Here is a 24,223-nt window from a genome sequence, read left to right as displayed (position 1 = left end):
TTCAGAGGAAGAATACTCATCATAGCTCATGAATGGCAACAGTAAGTTCAGTGGAATCTCTATGGTCTCTGTATGAGCCTCGGATTCTTTTGGTTCCTTATTAGGGAACACCTTGGTGGTCAGTGGACGTCCATTGAGGTCTTCCTCACTAGAAATCACTGTCTCTTCCTCCTCTATAGGTTCGGCCACCTTGGGTATATTGATGGCCTTGCACTCTCTCTTTGGATTTTCTTCTGTATTGCTTGGGAGAGTACTAGGAGGAGTTTCAGTAACTCTTTTACTCAGCTGACCCACTTGTGCCTCCAAATTTCTGATGGAGGACCTTGTTTCAGTCATGAAATTGAGAGTGGTCTTAGATAGATCAGAGACTATGGTTGCTAAGTTAGAGAGGCTCTCCTTAGAACTCTCTGTCTGTTGTTGAGAAGATGATGGAAAAGGCTTGCAATTGCCAAACTTATTTCTCTCACCATTATTATTATTATTGAAGCTTTATTGAGGCTTCTGTTGATCCTTCCATGAGAAATTAGGATGATTCCTCCATGAAGAATTGTAAGTGTTTCCATAGGATTCTCCCATGTAATTCACTTCTTCCATTCCAGGATTCTTAGGGTCATAAGCTTCTCCTTCAAAGGAAGCTTCTTTAGTACTGCCGGGTGCAGCTTGCATTCCAGTCAGATTCTGAGAGATCATACTAACTTTCTGAGTCAATATTTTATCCTGAGCCAATATGGCATTCAGAGTATCAATCTCAAGAACTCCTTTTCTTCTGATTCATCCCATTATTCACAGGATTTCTTTCAGAAGTATACATGAACTGGTTATTTGCAACCATTTCAATGAGCTCCTGGGCTTCTGCAGGTGTTTTCTTCAGATAAAGAGATCCACCAGCAGAGTGGTCCAATGACATCTTGGACAATTAGTGCACGAAATTGTAAATCACACTTTTCACAACTCGTACCACTAACCAGCCAGTGCACTGGGTCGTCCAAGTAATACCTTACGTGAGTAAGGGTCGATCCCACAGAGATTGTCGGCTTGAAGCAAGCTATGGTTATTTCGTAACTCTTAGTCAGGAAATTAGTAATAAAAATGGTTGGATTTATGAGGAGTAAATAACATAAAGTAAATAATACTTACTATGTAGTAATGGAGAACAGGTTGAGGTTTTGGAGATACTCTGTCTTCTGAATCTCTGCTTTCCTACTGTCTTCTTCTTCATGCACGCAAGGCTCCTTCCATGGCAAGCTGTATGTTGGTGGATCACCGTTGTCAATGGCCACCATCAGTCCTCTCAGTGAAAATGGTCCAAATGCACCGTCACCGCACGGCTAATCATCTGTCAGTTCTCACTCATGTTGGAATAGGATCCATTGATATTTTTGCGTCTGTCACTATGCCCAACACTCGCGAGTTTGAAGCTCGTCACAGATATCCTATCCCAGATCCTACTCGGAATACCACAGACAAGGTTTAGACTTTTCGGATCTCAAGAATGCTGCCAATTGATTCTAGCTTATACCACGAAGACTCTGATCTCACAGATTTGAATGCTCTGTTGTCAGGAGATACAATCAAATGCGTGAACCAGGAATCAAAGAGATACACACTCAATCTAAAGTATAGCAAAAGTGGTTGTCAGGCACGCATTCATAGGCTGAGAATGGTAATGAGTGTCACGGATCATCACATTCATCATGTTGAAGTGCGAGTGGATATCTTAGAATAGAAACAAGCGTGATTGAATGGAAAACAGTAGAAATTGCATTAATCCATCGAGACACAGTAGAACTCCTCACCCCCAACCATGGGATTTAGAGACTCATGCAGTAGAAAATACAAGTTCTGATGTAAAATGTCATGAGGTACAAAATAAATCTCTAAAATTTGTTTTTATACTAAACTAATAACCTAGGTTTACAGAAAATGGGTAAACTAAGATAGATAGTGCAGAAATCCCCTTCTAGGGCCCACTTGGTGTGTGCTTGGGCTGAGCATTGAAGCTTCCATGTGTAGAGACTTTTCTTGGAGTTAAATGCCAGGTTGCTGCCTGTTTCTAGCGTTTAACTCCAGTTTTTATGCCAGTTCTAGCGTTTAACACCAGAATAGGGTAGAAAATTGGCGTTAAACGCCAGTTTGCGTGATCTCAACTCGGACAAAGTATGGACTATTATATATTGCTGGAAAGCCCAGGATGTCGACTTTCCAACGCAATTGAGAGCGTTCTAATTGGGCTTTTGTAGCTCCAGAAAATCTATTTCGAGTTCATGGAGGTCAGAATCCAACAGCATCTACAGTCTTTTTTCAGCCTCTGAATCAGATTTTTGCTCAGGTCCCTCAATTTCAGCCAGAAAATACCTAAAATCATAGAAAAAAACACACGAACTCATAGTAAAGTCCAGTAATGTGAATTTTGAATAAAAACTAATAAAAATATAGTAAAAAGGGAATAAAATATACTAAAAACTACCTAAAAATAATGCCAAAAAGCGTATAAATTATCCTCTCATCAACAATTCAGACAAACCATCATAGAATATACATAAAATGCTCCATTCTGAAAGCATGTCAGAAGGACACCTTCTGATCAATTGCTTGTATCTTTCCCAAGCTTCATAGAGGGATTCACCTTCCTTCTGTCTGAAGGTTTGGACTTCCACTCTAAGCTTGCTCATCTTTTGAGGTGGAAAAAATTAGGCTAAGAAAGCATTGACTAACTTTTCCCAAGAGTTCAAGCTTTCTTTAGGTTGTGAGTCTAACCATATCCTAGCTCCGTCTCTTACAACAAAGGGGAAAAGCATAAGTCTGTAGACCTCAGGATCAATCCCATTGGCCTTAATAGTGTCACAGATTTGCAAGAATTTAGCTAAAAACTGATGAGGATCTTCCAATGGAAGTCCATGAAACTTGCAATTTTACTGCATTAGAGAAACTAATTGAGGCTTAAGCTCAAAGTTGTTTGCTCCAATTGCAGGAATTGAGATGCTTCTTCCATAGAAGTCAGGAGTTGGTGCAGTAAAGTCACCAAGCATCTTTCTTGCATCTCCACCATTGTTGTTGGGTTCGGCTGCCATGTCTGCTTCTTTTTCAAAATTTTCTGTAAGGTCCTCTCTGGAGTGTTGTGCTTTAGCTTCTCTTAGCTTCCTCTTCAGAGTCCTTTCAGGTTCAGGATCAGCTTCAACAAGAATGTCCTTATCCTTGTTCCTGCTCATATGAAAAAGAAAAGAACAGAAAAGAAGAGGAATCCTCTATGTCACAGTATAGAGATTCCTTTATGTGAGTAGAATAATAGAAGAATAGAAGAATGAGGTAGAGAGAGAATAAGAGGAATTCAAACACAGAGAGAGCGAATTCAAATATTAATTAAAAGAAAAGAAAAATATTTTGTTTTTATTTTCATTATAAGTTAGAATTCAAAATTTAAGAAAAGAAATAAAATAAAATTAGAATTTAAAATAATTATTTAATTAAAAAGAATTTTGAAAAAGTGGTTAGTTGTTTTCGAAAATGTAAACAAGAAATAGTAAACTTTTTTTTAAAATTAAAATAAACAAGTCAATTAGATGGTTGAAAAAGACTTGAGATTAAATTTTGAAAAGATAATAAGTTAGGAAAAGATTTTGAAATTAAATTTTGAAAAAGATATGATTGAAATTTATTTTGAAAAAGATTTGAAAATGAAATTAAAAAGATTTGATTTTTAAAATTAAAGTTGATGACTTGACTAACAAGAAACTAAAAGATATGATTCTAGAATTTGAAGATTGAACCTTTCTTAACAGGAAAGTAACAAGCTTAAAATTTTTTAATCAAAATATTAAATACTATCAAAGATTTCGAAAAATATGAAATAAAATTAAGAAAAAGATTTTGAGAATTTGTTTAAAGATTTTCGATAACATTAAAAGAAAAACGAAAAAGATTTTGAAAAAAAATTTTAAGAAAGAATTCGAAAATATTAAAAGAAAAATGAAAAAGATTTGATTTTGAAAAAGATTTGAAAGGATAGAATTTTTAAATTGAAATTTTGGCTTGACTAACAAGAAACAACTAAATTTTAAAAATTTTTGACTAAGTCAACCCAAAATTTCGAAATTTATGACTAAAATAAGGGAAAGATATTATTTTTTATTTTTGATTTTTTTTAATGAGGAGAGAGAAAAATAACAAAATTAAACAAAACATAAAAATTTAAGATCAAAACAATTAATGCATGCAGGAACACTTTGAATGTCAAGATGAACACCAAGAACACCTTGAAGATCATGATGAACATCAAGAACATATTTTTGAAAATTTTTAAGAAAAGAAACACATGCAAGACACCAAACTTAGAAATTTTTAAACTTTAGACACTAATAATTCGAAAATGCATATGAAAAACAACAAAAAAAAAAACACAAAACAAGAAAGATTAAAGATCAAACAAGGAAAATCATCAAGAACAACTTGAAGATCAAAGAACAGAATGCATGTTAAAATATCGAAAATTTTAAGAAAATTAAAAGAATGCAATTGAAACCAAACTTAAAATTTGACACTAGACTCAAACAAGAAACACAAAATTTTTTGGTTTTATGATTTTATAAAAAAAATTTGTATATTTTTCGAAAAATTTTTTTTGAAAGAGAAAATAAAGAAATTCCAAATTTTTAATAAGAATTCCAGGATTCATGCAATGTTAGTCTAAAGCTTCGGTCCAAAAGAATTAAACATGGCCAAATGGCCAGCCAAGCTTTAGCATAACAATTACAGACATGTCCTTTCTACAATAGAAAGTGGAAACCTCAGTCCAAAAGATTATACATAGCTTAACAGCCAGCCAGGCTTCAACATATCTCAAGAAGCTCTAGAATTCATTCTTAAAAATTTTTTTGAATTTTTTTAAAACTAAAAATATATTTCTTTTTTTTTGAAAATAAAAATAAAAAGCTTAAACATAAAATAAAATTACCCAATCTAAGCAACAAGATGAACCGTCAGTTGTTCAAACTCGAACAATCCCCAGCAACGGCGCCAAAAACTTGGTGCACGAAATTGTGATCACACTTTTCACAACTCCACACAACTAACCAGCAAGTGCACTGGGTCGTCCAAGTAATAACTTACGTGAGTAAGGGTCAATCCCACAGAGATTGTTGGCTTGAAGCAAGCTATGGTCATCCTGTAAATCTTAGTCAGGCGGATTCAAATGGTTATGAGGTTTTGATAATTAAAAGATAAATAAAACATAAAATAAAATAAAGATGCTTTGTTGCTTCTGAACCTCTGCTTTCCTATTGTCTTCTTCCAATCATGCGTGCTCCCTTCCATGGCAAGCTGTATGATCCTCTCGAATGAAAAATACCAGGTACGGTTTTTGCACGGTTAATCAACTGTCGGATTTCTCGTCTCGGATGAAAAATACCAGGTACAGCTACTGCACGGCTAATCATCTATCGGTTCTCACTAGCGTCGGAATAGGATCTCTCTATTCAATTGCACACTGTCACTGCACCCAACATTCGCGAGTTTGAAGCTCGTCACAGTCATCCCTTCCCAAATCCTACTCGGAATACCACAGACAAGGTTTAGACTTTCCGGATCTCAGGAATGCTGCCAATTGGTTCTAGCCTCTACCACGAAGGTTCTAACCTCATGGACTCGGTCCGTGGATTAGAGACCCAAGAGACTATACTCTGGCTGTCGTCCAATGACTACGTTGAACATCATGTAGACCGCTTGTGGTTGTCAGGCACGCAGATCTTGGCTAAGCGAGTAACGAAGATAGTGGGTGATTGTCACGGGTCACCCCTTCATTCTGACTTAACTGAATTAAGTACGAGAGTATATTTTGGAGAAGAAGTAAGCGTGAATTGAAAGAGAAACAATAGTACTTGCATTAATTCATGAAGAACAGCAGAGCTCCGCACCTTAATCTATGAGGTGTAGAAACTCCACCGTTGAAAAATACATAAGAGAAAAAGTCTAGGCATGGTTGAATGGCCAGCCTCCCAAAAGTGAAAAATGGCATAAGATAATACGAATACAATAGTAAAAAGTGCTATTTATACTAAACTAGTTACTAAGGATTACAGAAAATAAGTAACTAAGTGCAGATAGTGCAGAAATCCACTTCCGAAGCCCACTTGGTGTGTGCTTGGGCTGAGCATTGAGCTTTACATTGAGCTTTACACGTGCATAGGTCTTTTCTAGAGTTAAACGCCAGCTTGGATGCCAATTTGGGCGTTTAACACCAGTTCTGGTGCCAGTTCTGGCGTTTTACGCCAGAAAAGGGTCTCTGGTTGGCGTTTAAATGCCAATTTGGGCCATCAAATCTCGGGCAAAGTATGGACTTTTATGTAAAAGCAGTTGAGAGCATCTGCAGTTGAGAGCGTGCCAATTGGGCTTCTGTAGCTCCAGAAAATCCACTTCGAGTGCAGGAGGATCAGAATCCAACAGCATCTGCAGTCCTTTCTCAGCCTCTGAATCAGACTTTTGCTCAGGTCCCTCAATTTCAGCCAGAAAATACCTGAAATTATAGAAAAACACACAAACTCATAGTAAAGTCCAGAAATATAATTTTTTCATAAAACTAATAAAAATATAATAAGAAGTAACTAAAACATACTAAAAACTATGTAAAAACAATGCCAAAAAGAGTATAAATTATCCGCTCATCACGTAACAACCTCAACACCCATTCAATTCTCATATAAGACTCTTTGTGCTAACATTAGTAAGTTACAAAACTCAAAGAGAAGCTAGAGTGATAGAGAGCACTGAGAGAATGAGGAATAAAAAGAGAGAGCTACCCAAAGCTTGAATAGAGATCATCTTCATCAACCCATCTTCACCAAGAACATCATCATCCTTGCATCACCTTTCATGGGAGACCAAAAAGCTTGATCCTCCTCCACCATCATCTCTTCTTTGTTGTCCAAAAATCAGCAATGATTGAATGTAAAATGAGTTATTGAAATAATTTATAAGTGTTTGGTATGAATTTAAATGATTAATATTAAATGATGACGGAAGTCGAATTGGTAAAGAGCTCTTGGGGTTAAAATGTAATTTTATAAACATTGAAAAACAAGTGAAGATCTTGTAATTATGCTAAAAGACAGGGATTAAATGTAATATTGGCTAATAAAAGGTAAAATAGTCATTACGAAAAAGTTTAAGATTAAAATGGTAATTTATAGTCTTATTGTCTGTATAAATCGTCCTAGCCTATTATATTTTAACTTTTCATTCATCAATCATTCTAGCCTATTGTGTTTTACCTCCAGCGAGTAAATCATCCCAGGCTACTATGTTTTAGGCCAAAATCATATAAACCTATTTAACTTGGGACGATTTATAGTCAACTTCGGCCACCTACTACCCTGGCATGATTTATGGTTATTTTTCAAAAGTAAAAAAGCATAAATCTCCTAGAATATAATATTTTACAATTTAACCTAAACCACAAAACCCTGGGATGATTTATATAATATAATAATAGAAAGAGGATATTTAAATAGCAGAATTTGATTTAGGAGATTCTTATAATTTTAAATTCCCATCATTTTATATGAGGACTGCTACACATACAAGCCTTTTTGGTGACCAAGTATAACCAAGTTGGCCCAAGCCCCACAAAAACCAACCTCACATTAAGGTGCCTGTAAACACATTCTCACTCAACCGTTCAATAGTGCGAGCAGTATTATGAAAAATGCTTCTTCTTCCTCGATCAAAATCCAACCCTGAAAATTCAAACAATGCTCAAAATCTCTGAAAAAACTGTCAAAATCGTCATGAAAACTCAAGAAAATCTACAAGCAAAGTTCAAAATCTCCATCAAGAAACACAAAAACAAAAGACAAAATATTATTAAAGGTACTGTTCACTAATCGTCTAGTTTTCTCACTTTTCTCGTTTTCATTTTGATCGTGAAATGCTAGATAGTCATATTTTTGTGTATTTAGTGGATTCATTATGTGTTCTTACTTTAAAGTACATATTATTGTTCTCATCATACTGTTCAATCAGTGATAACTGTCTTACATACTATTTCGCATATAGTTTAACCTATATTTTCATGGGTTTGAGAGATTTGAATGTGTTTTTGTGCATGTTTACGTGTTATCAACTGGTGTAATTGGTGTTGTTTTCCTATTCTTGATATAACTAGAAACTTTCGGTGTATTTCAAGTTAATTTGGGTGTAATTGGTGATGTTGTCCTATTCTTGCTGTAACTATAAATAGAATGTTATTCTTGTACTTCTGGTGTCATTTTATGCATGTTTGATTGAGTTGAATATCATTTTGAACTCACATTATTTCATGTAATAAAAAAATAATAGCGGTGTATTCGGTTTGTCTTCCAGTGTGTTTCTTGTAATTTGAGGTGCACTTGGTGTTTTTGTCATTTTTTGTTGTAATAAACCCATAGAGTTTTGTTATAGTTCTTCTGGTGTCATTTGATGTATGTTTGATTGAGTTGAATCTCTTTTTGAAAATCACATTGTGTGATGTAACGAAGAAATAATAGCGTTGTATATGGCTCGTAATTTGGTGTATTTCTTGTGAATTGAGGTGTACTTGGTGCTGTTCTTATCTATTAACCTTATTTTTTATTCGTTATAGAAAAAATGGCATGCATGAACCCTAAACCAAAATAAAATGTAAGTACATATATCTTAGACTAACTCAATTTTTTTTGTATAAATATAATCTATTTAGATTATTCTCGTTTGTTTACAGAAAACTCATGATTTGAGATGTTCCACAAGACTCCTTCATGATAAATTCCAAAACATGAGTCATGACAAGAAAGCCATTGTCCAGGAATTGGAATTTGGTGGTTTGATTCACATCCCTCCCATGAATGTGCCGCATAACCTCTTAAAAGAGTTGGCATATTCGTTTGATCTGATGAAAACCACGTTGGACACTCGGTACGGTAGATTCAACATCACTCAAGAAAATATAGGAGATACTCTTGGCTTGAATGCATCTGGTAACTGATTACATAAACTGTTATACTTGCATTCTTTGTAATCTATTATGTTAATTATTTCGGTGTATTTTTACATTATATCTGTGTTATTGAAATATTTTTGCTGCTTTTGTAGGGTCGCTCCTTCCAGGAAGAGTTAAATTTCAAGAGCTTAGTGAGGAGGACAAGGAAGATTTTAGAAGCTTCCAAGGCACTACTTTGAAGCAATTGACAGACTCGATGATGGAGATTAGTGCTGAAATTCAAGAGGACATTCATCCTCTACATTCATATGTCCTTCTTGTTGTCGATAACCATAAACAAGATTTCTCCAATTCACATACTGCTGATTTTTAATGTGGACACCATACGTGAGTGGAATTGGAGTGGTCATGTCCTCAACTTCCTCATCAAGGGAATCAGTGAGCACATATTGAAAAAGAAAAAAAGCTGTTCATAGTTGCCTCTATGCTCTCATGATTGTATATTTTCATGAATCCACACAAAAAAACAGGCCCGTGGATACAATTCCTAGACCACCGTGGTTGCAGCATTGGACTAGGGAGTTACTGCTTCAGAGGATAGAAACTAGGATTAAAGATCATATGGTGACTTAACAGAATTTTTTCTTTAATTTCAGTGTATTTGTTTTATATATATGATGTAAACTAATATTTTACCTGTTTTTGGGCATCATGAAAAGTGCAGAACTGAAAGACAAATTGATGAGAATAAAAAATGAAGAAAAGAGGGAGATAAAGAAGAAACCACAAAAGAAGAAGAATATTTTTTCAAAAAGTGATAGTGTTATTCACTCTGAGTCTAATTCTAAAAAAGACTCAGAGGAGGCACCAGAAACAAGAAAACAACCAACAAGAAAGGCAGGAAAGTAAGTATTATTTTTCAGTATATTTTGCCATTTTTACTGTGTTTATTGCTTGATTATTGTTTGCTGTCTAGGATGGAATCCATAAAAAGGAAGCACATTGTTCAGGATTCATCTTTTTAAAACTAAACTGAATCTGATGATGAGTAAAATTCAGAAATTATCACTAGAATGCTATATTTTCTGTTTATATCAAAATTTTATTTATTAATAGAATGTTTCCAATTTATTGTCAGAAGTGAAGAACTGGAGCAAATAACAAAAGGAAGATTGAAGAAAAATATTCACAATCCTACAAAAAAGTATGCATTACTTTCGAGTATATTTTATCAATTTTGTTGTGTTTATTTGCTTCATGATTCTTTGCTTTCAGGGATGCAATCTGAAAAAAAGAAAGCACATTATTGAGGATTCATTTTCTGAAAAAAAAAAAAAACTAAATCTGATGATGAGTAAGATGCAAAAACTATCATTGAAATACTATGTTTTTCTTTATTGTGAAAATTTTATGTTTTTTAACCGAATTTTTTGCATGTGTTGTCAAAAGCGAAGAAATGGAGGAAATAAGAAAAGAAGATTGAAGAAAAAATTCACAAGCCTGTAAAAAAGTAAGTTTTATTATCGGTGTAATTTGTCAATTTTATTGTGTTTATTTGACTGAAGATTGTTTCCTTTTCCAGGATTGAATAAAAAAAAAAGAAACATGTTGAGGATTCATCTTCCCAAAAAGAAACTGACTCTAATAATGTGTAAGATTCAGAAACAATCATTGTAACGCTATGCTTTTTTTTTCATCAAAATTTTATTTGTTATTATAATTTTTTGCATGTACTGTCAAAACTAAACAAATATAACAAATAAGAGAAGAAAAAATGAAAAAAAAAAACAGATGATAAGCCTGCACAAAAGTATATTTTGCTTTTCAGTGTAATTTGCTAAGTTTATTGTGTTTTTTTGCCTGATAATTGTTTGCCTTTCCAGGATGTAGCAAAATTCCACAGATACACCAGAAGGTGGGCCCCACTCCATAGAAACTCACTATGTTTCATTGTAAACATAAGATTCAATATGTGAAATCCTTTGTTTGCTAAAATTTCCTAAACCCTAATGTAATTAATTACTCTAGTTTTACTTAATAATGTTTATTTTGTCCTTAGAATGCTGCATGTGAATTTGGCAATTAAAAATAATCCTGTGTTTCAAACACAGACAAGTTATCAGAGCAGTGTAAATAAGCCAAGTGATAACATGTAATTTCTATTTCTCTTGCCATTTTCTTAATTCTTGTGTTACCATATTCTGCTTCTAATTCTATATATATTTTTTTTAGAAAAAAAAATCCCTTTAAGACTTTATATTCAACTGTAGAAAGGTAGCAAAAAGAAAAGAAAAAAAAATCAACTATGTAAGTTCTCATAAAATAGAATTTATGTTTCTATTGAATGCTTGAGGTGTATTGGTGAGATGATTTCAGTGTATTTCAGGTTCAAGGAACAAGAAGAATCATTAAATTAACCAGCTCTTGTTCTAGAAGCAATAATAGGTAGTAATCCTCAAGAAAAATGATTATTCTTCGGAAAGAGACTCATTCTCAATCAGAACCACTCGACATGTGAGTTTTCCAACTTTCAATTTTCTATTTTTTAAATTAATCATTTTCACCTGAATGTTTACTCAATATTAACATTTTTATTTTGTCTTCATTAGACTTCCACCTTAAATATTTTCACCTCCATCAGAAAGAACAGCTTCAAGCCCTCTGCAAAATCAACCAACTACTGGAAAGTGTTCCAACAAGGAATATACTGAAGAAACTATTAATGCATAAGGAATAATACTTTCAGTATATATGGTTTGTCTTTAGGTGTATTTATGCATGGTTTAATGAGTTACATGTATTTTTAAAATAGCGTTGTATTTGGTTCTTATTTAGTGTATTTCCTACGAATTGAAGTGTAATTGCTTCGTTTTTTTTAATTTGATTCCTTTTCTGTAAACTTGCAGTACTCCACAACCTCATGAACTTGCTGAAAACACACCAACAGAGGAACATACTGAAGAACAACCTCAACAAGAATCTAATGAGCCAGTAGCTCCTTCTAAAGTGTAAGTTCTACACAATATAATTCTTTTTCAATATTTTCTGTGTATTCTTATACTATTTTCTATGTCACCTTGTAGTCATCCACCCTCTTAAGCCGATGTTGGATTAATGATGGTTGCCAACACAGCATCATTTCTAAAACATGACATTCCTACACCATCATTCAGCCTTGGCTTTTCTAAATTTATTGAGGAAGATATATTTACTCTAGAGGTTGAACCAGCAGTTGCAAAGGTAAAATCTCAAGAGAGCCCGATATTGGTTGAAGAATTAGAAGAGTTGGTGGAGCAGGTCATAAATACTAGGGTTGCAGCAGCATTAAATTTTGCTGAGGATAAAAGTCCCCATGCTAAAAGGTGCAGCCTACGGTGAGCTAATAAGTGTTCAGGAGGGAATTTTTGCCATTTTAGAGGCAAGGGGCATAATGGTAATCTTTTCATATTCAAAGATCTGAATACTAGAAGAATTATACTATGCCAGTCTTGGATATCAAGGAGACCAAGAGTTCATCTCAAAAATAGTGGTGCTGAAATGACAACAACTCATAAGGCTTATTAGGCTAAGTAAGGACAGCAAGAAGCCTAATAATGCTTTTCAAATTCAGTGGGAGGCATAATTTATTATTAATTTTTAAATTTTTAGGCATTTATTTTAGTTTCTTTTGCTGTTAGAGTTTGTTGGAAGATTTGATTTACTTCTGCTTTGCTTAGTAGTATTTTTAGGGATTTTAAATTTAAATCAAATCTGACCTAATCCGATAAGATCAAATCTGATTTAAATTAAGTTATCTTATTTTATCTTTTAGTTATTTTGTTAGGGGCCTATTTAAACACCTTTGGTGTGATAATTTACACAACTTTTGATGAATAAAATTTTCTTAGTGCTTTATGCACGTTTTTTTAGTGTGACTAATGAAGTGAGTGATTTGCTTCGCTTGTTGCATGAAGAATATTGAAGGATCCAACCTAAGGTGATTCTGCATTGTGGTTTCTTCAACTTCAGCCCTCTTATCTAGGTTGTCAAGAATAGGTTCTTTGAAGGTTTAGTAGGGAATCCCTTCTGGTGACCTAGGGTTGCTAAGAATAGGTTTCTTAGAGGTCTAGTAGGAAAACCCCTTATCTATCCTTTTATGTTTTTGCTGTGTCTTAGGGGTGTGTCTCTTTATGCCAATAATCCTTTACTTTCGTGTCATTCCTTTTCTTATATCCCCCTTCCAACACTTTTGTTGGGATTTTAATGCTTCAAAATTATTAAACCCCCAAACCTCCCCCCCCCCCCAAAATAACTTCTTATTATTGAAAATTTCAAAACTCCTGTGAGGTGAAGAGAAATAACGGGCACCCTGAAGGAAAAATGATTTCTCTGGGTCACTGATAAACCCCATTTTTAGGGTTTATCTTGTACTTAATTTAGAAGATTTTATCAACTTTCCTCACATTTATTCAATGAAATAGCATAGTTTTGTAATTCTCCCTTAATCTGTGCCTAAGTGTGAAAACATGCTTTTTAGGCCTTTAATTAGTTCATTTTAATTCACCTTTGATTCTACTAGATGCCTTGATATGTGTGTTAGTGATTTCAGGTTTAAGAGGCAAAGAATGGATCAAAGGAGTGAAGAGAAAAGCATTCAAGTGGAGAATTCATGAAGAAATGAGCTTTTGATGATTTCAAAGCGACACGCACGCGTGAGCGACACGCGAGCGTGAGTAGGTCATATGTCAATCGACGTGTATGAATGACATGATGCATACGCATGATAAGGAGAATTGCAATATGACGCGTACGCGTGACCGACGCATTCGCGTGACCGACGCGTACGCATGGAAAGCGACACGTGACCTCATTAAAGGCAATTCCCTGGGGGCAACTTCTGAGCTTCCCAGGCCCAGATCCAACTCATTTCTGAGGCTATTACATGCAGAATTCAAGGGGGGTCAAGGGGGGAGCAATTAGTTTAGTTTTTCACCATGCTTTAGTTAGAGAGATAAGCTCTCTCTTCTTTTTAGAATTAGGTTAGGTTTAGTTTAATTCTTCTTTAGATTTAGGGTTAATTTGCAACATCCCTTCCAGCAAAATACCTTGCTTAAGTCAGGGTATTTCTACTAGAAAGAACATTACGTAACCTTTTCTAGTATTAACTACTTAATTATCGAGCCTTTTTATCGAGTTCGCGTTTTAGTTTTAAGGAAATGCCAGAAAATTTTTGTTTTTATTCCGTAAAGTCATGTTTCAAAGATTTCCAACAAATAATAATCACATAAATATTATTAATAATAACTCTTAATACAAAAGAAACCAAATAAAACTCAAATACAATATACTAAACCTACTCCTCTATGTAAAATAAAATCTCAAGGGACAACAGCGAGGGGACTCTATGAAAGCAATTAAAACCCTAAAGAAGGCCTACTAATCGTTTGCAGCTTCATATTGCATCTTCAAATATGTGTCACTAAAAGGGTGGAAAATTTGGGGGTGAGAACCAAACCACATGTTCTCAGTAGAGGTCGAGAATGCCGTGAAAGTAAAGAATAAAGCGCAAATAGTTAATTTCATTCAGAGACATCTAAAAGAAAATTAACCTTCTTTAAAAGCATTAGTTAATTATTCAAAATCCTAGACCTATATTTTCTTTATAAAGCTCTTAAAAGTTTTCCTATACTGTATGAATGACCAACTTGTTCTAAGCATAGGTTCATTAAGTCTATGCTGAACCAGTTTGATTTTTCATACTTTACTAGACCATAACATTAAAAAAGTTACCTACACGGTATAAATGATCATCCTGCTCCAAGCATAGGTTCTTTAAGTCTATGCTGAACCAGTCAGATACTTTATACAGAACTAGACCTCAAACATACCAGTCACGGCCTCAGGCCCAAACAACTCAATCAACATCCAATCACCACAATCCAAACAATCAGTTACAAACACAGGTAATAAGGTTCAAACACAATCAAGAGCAATTACATCAAGTATAGCAATTAGCAATTAAACAGAATTATTCACATAGGCAAACCAATTACAATATACACACCCAAACAATGTCACATAGATGCATATGATGAATGTCTAGTCCTAGTGCAGGCCATGAGCTCATGTGTCGGTTAGCACCTGCATTCCCGACATTTATCCAGTCACGAGTTCACGATTTCCCGAATACGATTTTTCGTTCAAATAAATACGCATATAATTATTAGCAGCTCTATTGAGACAGCCTCTGCTTTCTATTCGTAGGAAATATACTCTTGGGAACGGAAAATTGCTGTAGGTATCCTAGTTTCCCTACAGAAGCTCTTGGGTTGCTTTAAGCAACAGATAAATAAATATTATCTCTTAGGTTGCATTAAGCAACAAATAAGCAAACAATATCTCTTGGATTGCCTCAAGCAGCAAACAAACATCTCTTAGGTTGCTTCAAGCAACAAACAAATAAACAAATATCTCTTGGGTTGCCTCAAGCAACAGATAATCATACAATAACTACTTTACCCTTTCCTTTTTTCTTTCATAATTGCAAATACGCAAGCGGGACTAGACCACGCCCTTGCCAACAACCTCATAAACCAAATAATCTTTTCTTAAATGAATCAGTGAAGTTATCATCAAGCCTTAAATTTATTTTAATTAAATCCTTATACTTTTATAAAAATTTGGACATAATTTCCTCTAAAAATAGGACTTAGCCACCCTTTCGGGTCCTTCTTTCTCAACATTTCACAACCTCTTATCAGCAATTGCCACAACAATATATTCTCAAAAACATTTGATAATAGTATAGAAAATCTATTTTCTTAAATTCCATATCCAAGTAATCACCAAAACAACATCGGCAATCTAATTTCAATTTTTTTTTTTTAAAATATCAAACGAATTCTGAATTATGCAAACCTCATATCCATGCGACCATCTCGAATTAAGCTTTCTATTAAACCAAAAATCACAATTTTTCTCTGACTCTAGCTTCGGGAATATAAGCAAAACCGTGACTGCTCTGTAGTGCCTTAAAACCAGAAGACAGCAGCAACGTACAACATTTGAAATTTCATATAAAATCCAAATTAAATCCAACCACCTTCAAAATTAATGTGGTTAAACATAACTTATCCAAATTTCTTTCTAAATTGGTTCCAGGGTCATACCATTTTTAATGAAGAAGTAACGTAGCTTCGAAGTTAGGTAATTCTCTGCAGAATTCTGTTTTACAAATCATTGAACACAACCTCTTCCAAGTCCCATAACTCACTTATTAAAACATGGAAAACCCTGAAATTTAATTTACATATGCTAAACATACTTTCACCTCCAATTAGTTGCATTTCAATATCTATCCAGGATCAAAAGTTATAAACTCTCAAAGTTACTAATTTAGGAAAACAGAATCTGGCTTTTTCTGCATAATGCATCATCTTTCAAAAATTCATATCTTTAAAACTACAAGTCCAATTGTTCTGAAATTTTATGACATTAAAATAATAGGAATAAAGTTTTATTTAAAATTTGTTCCATTTCAAAATTCAAACTGAAAAATTTCCAATAGAAGAAACAAGTTGCTGATGTGTTAATCGTTCTGCAAAAAAAAAACAGATTTGACATCCATAATTCAAAAATTTACCATAAATCATAAACTTGATGAAAAAGTCTCAAATTCACCAGTCCAACTCCCTATATTCCCAAGCTTAATCCAGACTTAGTCCCACACAAATTCGATCATCATAGAATTAGTTATAGATTTTTAAAGTTTCTAATTTCATTTAAAATAGTGCAGAAAATCAGATCCACGATTTAACTTTGAAAAAATCATAACTAATGTTCCAGTTAATACGAAACCTTCAAAATTGAATCTCAACAATCACACTTAATATAATTTACTTAACATTTAAATTCTCATCATTTCAGTCACTATAGAGCCACTGATTCACTTTCAAAGTTGCCGTTTAATTTCAAGAGAACCTGATTTTCAGCAAACCATTTTGTATTCAAAATCCAACCCTTCAATACCCCTCAAAACCAATTCCAAATCAACCACCAACCAAGTTCATTAACATTACAATATACCAAATAACAGCTCAACGGCAACAAATCCAACATAACCCATTAAAATTCAGAAATTCTCAACAATTAGTCATCAAACAATTCCCAATCCACATAATCAATCAATATCACTAATCAACAATTTCAAATCACAATCTCAACCATTCCAATCACAATTTCAGCCACAATTCAATATTCACATAATCAATCAATTACTCACAGCTATTAAATCTATTTGCAGTTATTCAATAAACCTTGTAGGCATTCTTAAATTGAAATCGTTTTAAACCCCCTACCTCGATGTCGTAATCACAGGATCTAACATAGCAATTTCCTTTATTTCCTAGTTCGTGGCAGCAACCGCAACAGTGATGCCAATGACTCTCTGTAGCAGCGATGTCATCAATAATCGCGATAATAATGGCTAGACGGAAACAAAAACATTTTTGGGCATTTTTTCTATAACGATGAAGCAGCAAGCAGAGATAGCAATAATCAAAATAGGCTGTTAATGATACAGATTCAGATACAAGGATGAAGGAGGCTATGGTAACCGAGCAATACCAGGACAGCATCAGCGATCTTGAACCCAACAAACAGTAGCGACAGTGGCGTTTTCTCCGATTCCAGAAACCAGAAGCAGTGGCGGGACAGCGTCTTCTTCCCTTGATTCTCGTAACTCTCCTCTTCTCTGTACACACAGTAGCAGCAGCTTCCTCTGATGGCAGCGGCGTGCAGCTCGACAGCAACCTCCGTCTCCAGCAACAGCGGCAGTGTTACGAGCCCTTATTTTCCTCGTCACATCTCCGTTCTCTATGAACTCCTATCTCTCCCTTCGTGCTCGTCGGTAGTGGCAGAAATGGTGGTGATAAAATCCCCTTCAAGCGGCGAACAGGGGCATCGTTAGTGGCTTCATCAACTGCGACGACGATGGCGGGCTTCAGTGACAGCAACAGCGCATGGCCTCTCGCAGCAGGTCGCGCTCCTCCTTCACATGCATCCTTCTCTTCCCGACGACGTCGACGGCGTGGCGAGCAGCTGGACGGTGCAGAGTATGGCTCCATCTTCTCCAATTCCAAGCTCTCTGTTCTTCCTTTCCATTTCTGCGTTTCTTTCTTTTGTTTTTTGTGTTAGTGTTTTAGGAAGAAAGGGGGTGGGCTGCGTGCTTCAGGGCTGGGGAAAGGGAAATTAAGTTTCTGATTAGGGATTTAGAACTAGGGTTCCAATTTGGGGAATTAGGGTAAAATTAGGATTTTTATAAAGGAATAAAGATAAATATAAATAGATATTTTGATAAAATTAAAGGATAAAATAATTTTAAAATTAAACATACTTTATTAAAAATATCTAAGAACATTATTTATCAACATATTGGTAAGTTGAATTAATTATTTCTAATTTAAATTATAAAATAAGCATATTAATCACATTTTTATAAAATATAGTTTAAACTCAATACTAATCAGTCAAATTAAATGATATAACTTTTTATTATTTTTCTATCACCAAAACTTTAATTTCAATTTACAAAATATCTAATTATAATAAAATTACTTAAACTTTAAGAATTTATAAAAATCTATTTAATCATTCCTAATAAATTAATCTCTAAAGCTCAAACTAATAAAGTAAACCATAATTCATTCATAATAGAAATTTCTTAAATTTAATTATATAACACTTCCAGTACTAAATTCTAATTTGAAATTAGATAAAATAACCAATTATAAAAATTTACACAAAAATATTAATTAACTTAACTCTGAATATTAATAAAACTAATTTAATTACTCTCAATTGATTAATTTATAAAATAAGATATCAAATCAATAAAATAAATCGTAACCTTTCAGAATAAAAGTTACTTAAATTAAATTATACAATTCTTTCTTATTTTTCAATTACTAAAATTATACAAAATATTCTATTATAATAAGATTACTTAAAAATATTAATTGATTCAAAATAAAACTATCTCCGAATCTATTTAATTATTTCTAACAAAATAATTTCTAAAATTACAAAATTTAAACTTAACAAGATAAAATCACAATTTATTTATATTTAGATTTTAAAAAAATGCGGGATGTTACATAATTTATGCTTTGATTTACTTTTCTTTTACAATTTCTTGTTCCTTTACCTTTGCTTTCCTAGTTTAGTATTTCATTCGTTGTAATTGTTTACTTTGTTGTTATTGCACTTTTGTTTCTTCTATTTTCCTTTAATGCAATTTATGTTTGATTTCTTTTATTGTTTAATTGCTTTGTTGTTGTTAATTTCTTACAATTGGTAGTTGTAGATTTACATTTCTTGCAGTTTTGTGATGCTTTCCTTTTATGCCTTCCAAGTGTTTGACAAAATGCTTGGAAGGATGTTAGAGTAGATTTTTGTGTTCTTGGCTTGGGATGGTAACTTAGGTGAACTTGAGCTACCAATGTCCAAGTGATTGATAATTGGTATCCATTGACTCTAGCTTTCACTTAGTCCATTAGTGAGGAGGCTAGGACTTATGGATTTGGATTGACATACACTACAAGAAAAAGTAATATTTGTAACCAAAAAAAATTATTACAAAAAATCAGAATTTCGAAACAAAAGGATTTTGTAACAAAAAAGGGGGCCGTTGCAGTATGTCCCATTACAAAAAGTTTTTGTAAAAAAAAAAAAGAACTGTTACAATTCAAAGTAATATTTTGTAACAAATTTTTCTGATACAAAAAAACAAAAGTCATTACAAAAGTGATAACAATATTTGACCTTTAAAATTTTTTCGTAACAATTTAAATTTTTGTGTCATAATATTTTGTTACAAAATACTACTTACTTTTGTAACATTTTTTATTCTTAGTTACAAAAATAAAAAGTTCATTTTAAAATATTTAATTAAATAATTGATATATCAATTAATTTTTTAAACACGCTAACTTAACATTTATATAATATATAATCATATAGATAATTAGAATATCTTACATGTCATTAAGATTCTTTTACAATAAAATAAGTTCTAGAAATTCAACTAAACAACTTTTTCCTAACATAAAATTGTATCATATCGGATTTATAATTCTTGACTCTTCTAGCATATTTCAGTCAAGTTGGCATCAATTTTGTACCCCTGCAAATATGAACAATGAAAACTAAAATTAAAAAACAACACATAACAATATCTTCATCAGAGTAAAAATTAAGTTAGAACTTACAAGTTAAAATTAACTAATTCCTTAAGAATCTATTCTTAAAGTTTAAAACTAGCCAATCAAGAATGTAAATTATCAAGAATTACCAATTCAATATATAAACCCAGGCTAATTAATCATAATTTAATTCATTAAATTTACATAAGTATCAATCGTCAAACAATCACTATCAATTGTCAATTCATTAAATAATAATTCAAATGAATGCAGCTTCACCAAGTAGGTTCTCCCTTTAAACAGGGTCTTGGCTCCAAAATACCTCAAACAGTTGGGTTGAATCATCACAGGCTATGTTTGGCACTCAATTAACATGCATTAACAACAACTTAAAAAATAATAAATGCAGAAATGCTCAGAAATATAACAGCTTCATCAATCACAATATTTTTAGAAGCAGAACTGGCATTTGAAGCTGAATTATTAAGCTCATAGATAACCAGAAATACATCAAGCAGAAAACCCAAAATAAAATGTTTATTAAATCAGAACTCAACGTTTGGATAAAACATTGATTTCCATACAAGTCATTACTTACAATATTTTATCAACTTCCTTTAGAATATCGACTACAAGCAAATGAATGTCCTCCCTACTAGGTTCCTTCTTGGATTTCTGACTAACTTTTCCTTTTCCTAACAATGGCATTGGAATAGAATAATTTGAGATGGAAAATTTACAAATAGACACATACTTGTAAAATACAGAACCATACTGTGTAACTTGATACGAATTCATATCAAGGGTGTGTTTATCAGGATATCAAAGCATGGAGATATTAATTTTGAATGATGGAGCTTATTGGAATTCCAAGCATTGGTGGATGTTCAAGGATGGATACAAGCACAAGCCACCATGATAAGGAGCTCACTAATTGTCCAACTTAAGGACTTAAAATAAAAGTGCTAGGTGGGAGACACCCCACCATGGTAACTTCTTTTTCATTTTTCTTTTTTTGTAAATATTAGTAGAATTAGTTTAATTTAATGATTATGTTGGTTTGTTGAGTTTAATTGGTAGTCTAGTATGTTGAATAAGGTTTTATGGTATTTTGGTAGCTGTTTGGAGGTTTAGAATGCTTGGTTTGGTGCAAGAACTTAGAAAAATTTTTGAAAAACAGAGCACCATGCCACGCGTATGGGTGACCCCAAGCTTTTCGACCATCCACGCGTGCGCGTCACCCACGCGTACGCGTGGATCCAAAATTTCCACCTCCCATACAAATTCTCGAGAGTTGTGCGAGTTTTGGGCTAGAGTTGTGTCTCTAGCACAAAATCCACCCACGCGTATGCGTCGCGCCCATTTCACCCATCCACGCTCAGGCGTCACTCCATGCGTAAGCGTAAGTTGCCCTGTTTCACCACTTTTCTTTTTTTTCTCCTCTTTCCATTTCTTTCCCTCTTCTCTCTTATTTTCTTTTCTTTCCATCCTTCAACCATCATTTAGCACTACCAAGCACCATCTAACATCATTTCTTTTAGTTAGTTGTTTGGTTAGTCTGATTTTCATTTAATTTTCTATTTTTCATAATAAGTGTTGGATTATTAATCTTGTTTGCTATCTATTGCTACTGACTGCTGATGAGATGTTAGTTTGACATCAATGTTGTTAATTTCTAGTGTTGGATTTTATTATTAAGGTTATATTTTGCTACTTGGTTTTGAGTTTCTTTGTTGAATAACTATGAATACCAAGTGAATGAGAATTGCCCTCAAGCTTCTTAAACCTTTTTGGAATTGCATGATTTGGCCACCATGTGATTTGAATCCTTTTCTTTGATTAGGCAATTTCTTGATGGATGTTGTGCATTTATCTTAATGCATTGGGTTCCTTGATCATATGAATCCATTTGTTATGCTTATGCCTTAAAAGACATGATTGAGCATCAATTGTTTACTTATGCGCTCTACACATATTTGAAACTAGTCATTTTGGCATAAGGTTCTTTTGTGAAATCGGATTGAAAGCTTACCTAGGGACATCCTTTTGAAATTCTCAAGCTATATGGACCATGCTTGCTATGTGATTGACTTTTCACCTCTTGTTCTCTTTTCCCTACATTGCATAGCAACCATGTTGCCCATCTTATGTCCACTAGGTGATGTGAGCCCAAATTCAAGGGTGTCATTGATCAACCACTATTTGATGGTTTATCTTGTGCTCAATTGAGTGGTTTTTATCTACTCTTTACCCACTTATTCATACTATTTCCATGGTTTTACATTTGCCTTCCTAATTATGTACTTTGATTGAAAACATGCTTCTTTGGACTTATAATTGCTAATTTTAATCCTCTCTTATTACCATTAGATGCCTTGATATGTGTGTTGAGTGATTTCAGATATTATAGGGCAGGAATGACTTAGAGGATGGGAAGAAAGCATGCAAAAGTGAAAGGAATGCAAGAAGTTGGAGAAATTGCTAAGCTGTCCAGCCTGACCTCTCTACACTCAAACGCCTATAACTTTAGCTACAGAGATCCAAACGACGCGGTTCTAGTTGCGTTGGAAAGCTAACGTCCGGGGCTTCGATTTAATATATAATATGCCATAGTTGCTCTAACGCTAGGCGACGCGACCCCGTGCTCCATGCGGCCGCGTCGCAAGTGACGAAAATCAGCGAATCTGAATTCGCAACCAGCGAATTCTGGGCTGTTTCTGACCCAGTTTGCGGCCCAGAAAACACAGATTAGAGGCTATAAAGTGGAGGAATGCATCCATTCATGATGAGGCTCTCATATTTACAATTTTAGGAGTAGATGTAGTTTTTAGAGAGAGAGGTTCTCTCCTCTCTCTTAGGATTAGGATTTAGGATTTCTCTTAGTTTTAGGAGTGACTCTCAATCCCAGGTTCTTTATTTTTATTTATTTTCCCAATTTAATTTATGAACTCTTTATGTTTAGATTGATCTTCTATTATTAATGCAATTCGAGGTAATTTCAGATTTAATTCTGCTTTGCTTTATTTATAAGTACTCTCAATTTAACTTACATATTTTCTTCCTTTTGGCTTTGGTTAAATAATTGGTAAGTCTTGAGTTATCAAACTCATTGTTGATTGAGAATTGGAATTCTTCAAGAATTAATTCATCCACTTAACTTACCTTCATAGTTAGAGGTTAATAAGGTGGGGGAAGAATCCAATTCTCATTACAGTTGATAAGGATAACTAGGATAGGACCTCCAATTCTCCATACCTTGCCAAGAGATTTTATTATTCTTAATTTATTTTACTTGTCATTTAAATATACCTGTGCACATTGCCCAAACTCCAAATTTCTCAAACCCCCAATTTTACAATCTCCATAACCAATAATAAGAACATACCTCCCTGTAATTCCTTGAGAAGATGACCCGAGGTTAAATACTCGGTTATCAATTTTAAAAGGGGTTTGTTACTTGTGACAACCAAAACTTTTGTACGAAGGGATTTTTGTCGGTTTAGAGACTATATCTACAACGCGACCGTTTTTATAACATTCTTTACTGGCAAAAATCCTGACGTCAAAATGGCGCCGTTGCCGGGGAATTGCAAACGTGTGCCTTATTATTGGTTATTGTAAATATTTTTTTTTTATTTTTGCTTGTTTATTTATTTTTGTTTTTGTTTTTATTTTTTATTTTCCATAAATTAAGAGGTTATTTATTTTTATTTAGTTATAAAAATTTTTTTTTTCAAAAATTTGTTCTTAGTGTTCATCTTGTTCTTCAAGTTGTTCTTAGTTGTTTTCTTCATTTTGATCTAAAAATTTGAAATTTGGTGTCATTTTATTATTTTTCTCTTTCTTCATTAAATTCAAAAATATTTTTAATTAATTTTTTTCGAAAAAAAAAATTTCAGATTTTTATTTTTAAAATTTTTATCTTATCTTATCTTATTTCAAAATTCAAATTTCAAAACTTAATTTTCAAATTCAAAATTTAAATAACCTTTTAATTTAAATTTATTTTTGTTTTTAATTTTTTATTTGCTACTATGAACTCTCACCCCTTTGGCTATGAGTTTGGTTACAATAATGTTGCAGGAAGAAGAAATTA

The 24,223-nt window shown here is 33.4% G+C and overlaps 2 non-coding genes across 2 annotated transcripts; one reads left to right on the top strand and one right to left on the bottom strand.

Moving 5' to 3' along the window:
- The first annotated feature begins 2,558 nt into the window (after window positions 1–2,558).
- Window positions 2,559–2,666, top strand: LOC148561464 (small nucleolar RNA R71). Its single transcript, XR_015887757.1, has one exon. It is a non-coding gene; the product is annotated as a small nucleolar RNA R71 (small nucleolar RNA).
- A 17,869-nt stretch (window positions 2,667–20,535) lies between these two features.
- LOC148561463 (small nucleolar RNA Z223) lies at window positions 20,536–20,628 on the bottom strand. The gene has a single exon (XR_015886323.1). It is a non-coding gene; the product is annotated as a small nucleolar RNA Z223 (small nucleolar RNA).
- Between the last annotated feature and the right edge of the window lie 3,595 nt (window positions 20,629–24,223).

Source organism: Arachis ipaensis, chromosome B6, assembly GCF_059453495.1.
Source record: "Arachis ipaensis isolate K30076 ecotype BB chromosome B6, ASM5945349v1, whole genome shotgun sequence".
Classification (NCBI taxonomy): Eukaryota; Viridiplantae; Streptophyta; class Magnoliopsida; order Fabales; family Fabaceae; genus Arachis; species Arachis ipaensis.
The sequence above is the reverse complement of the archived record's forward strand: the minus strand, read 5'-3'. Positions and strand labels throughout refer to the sequence as shown.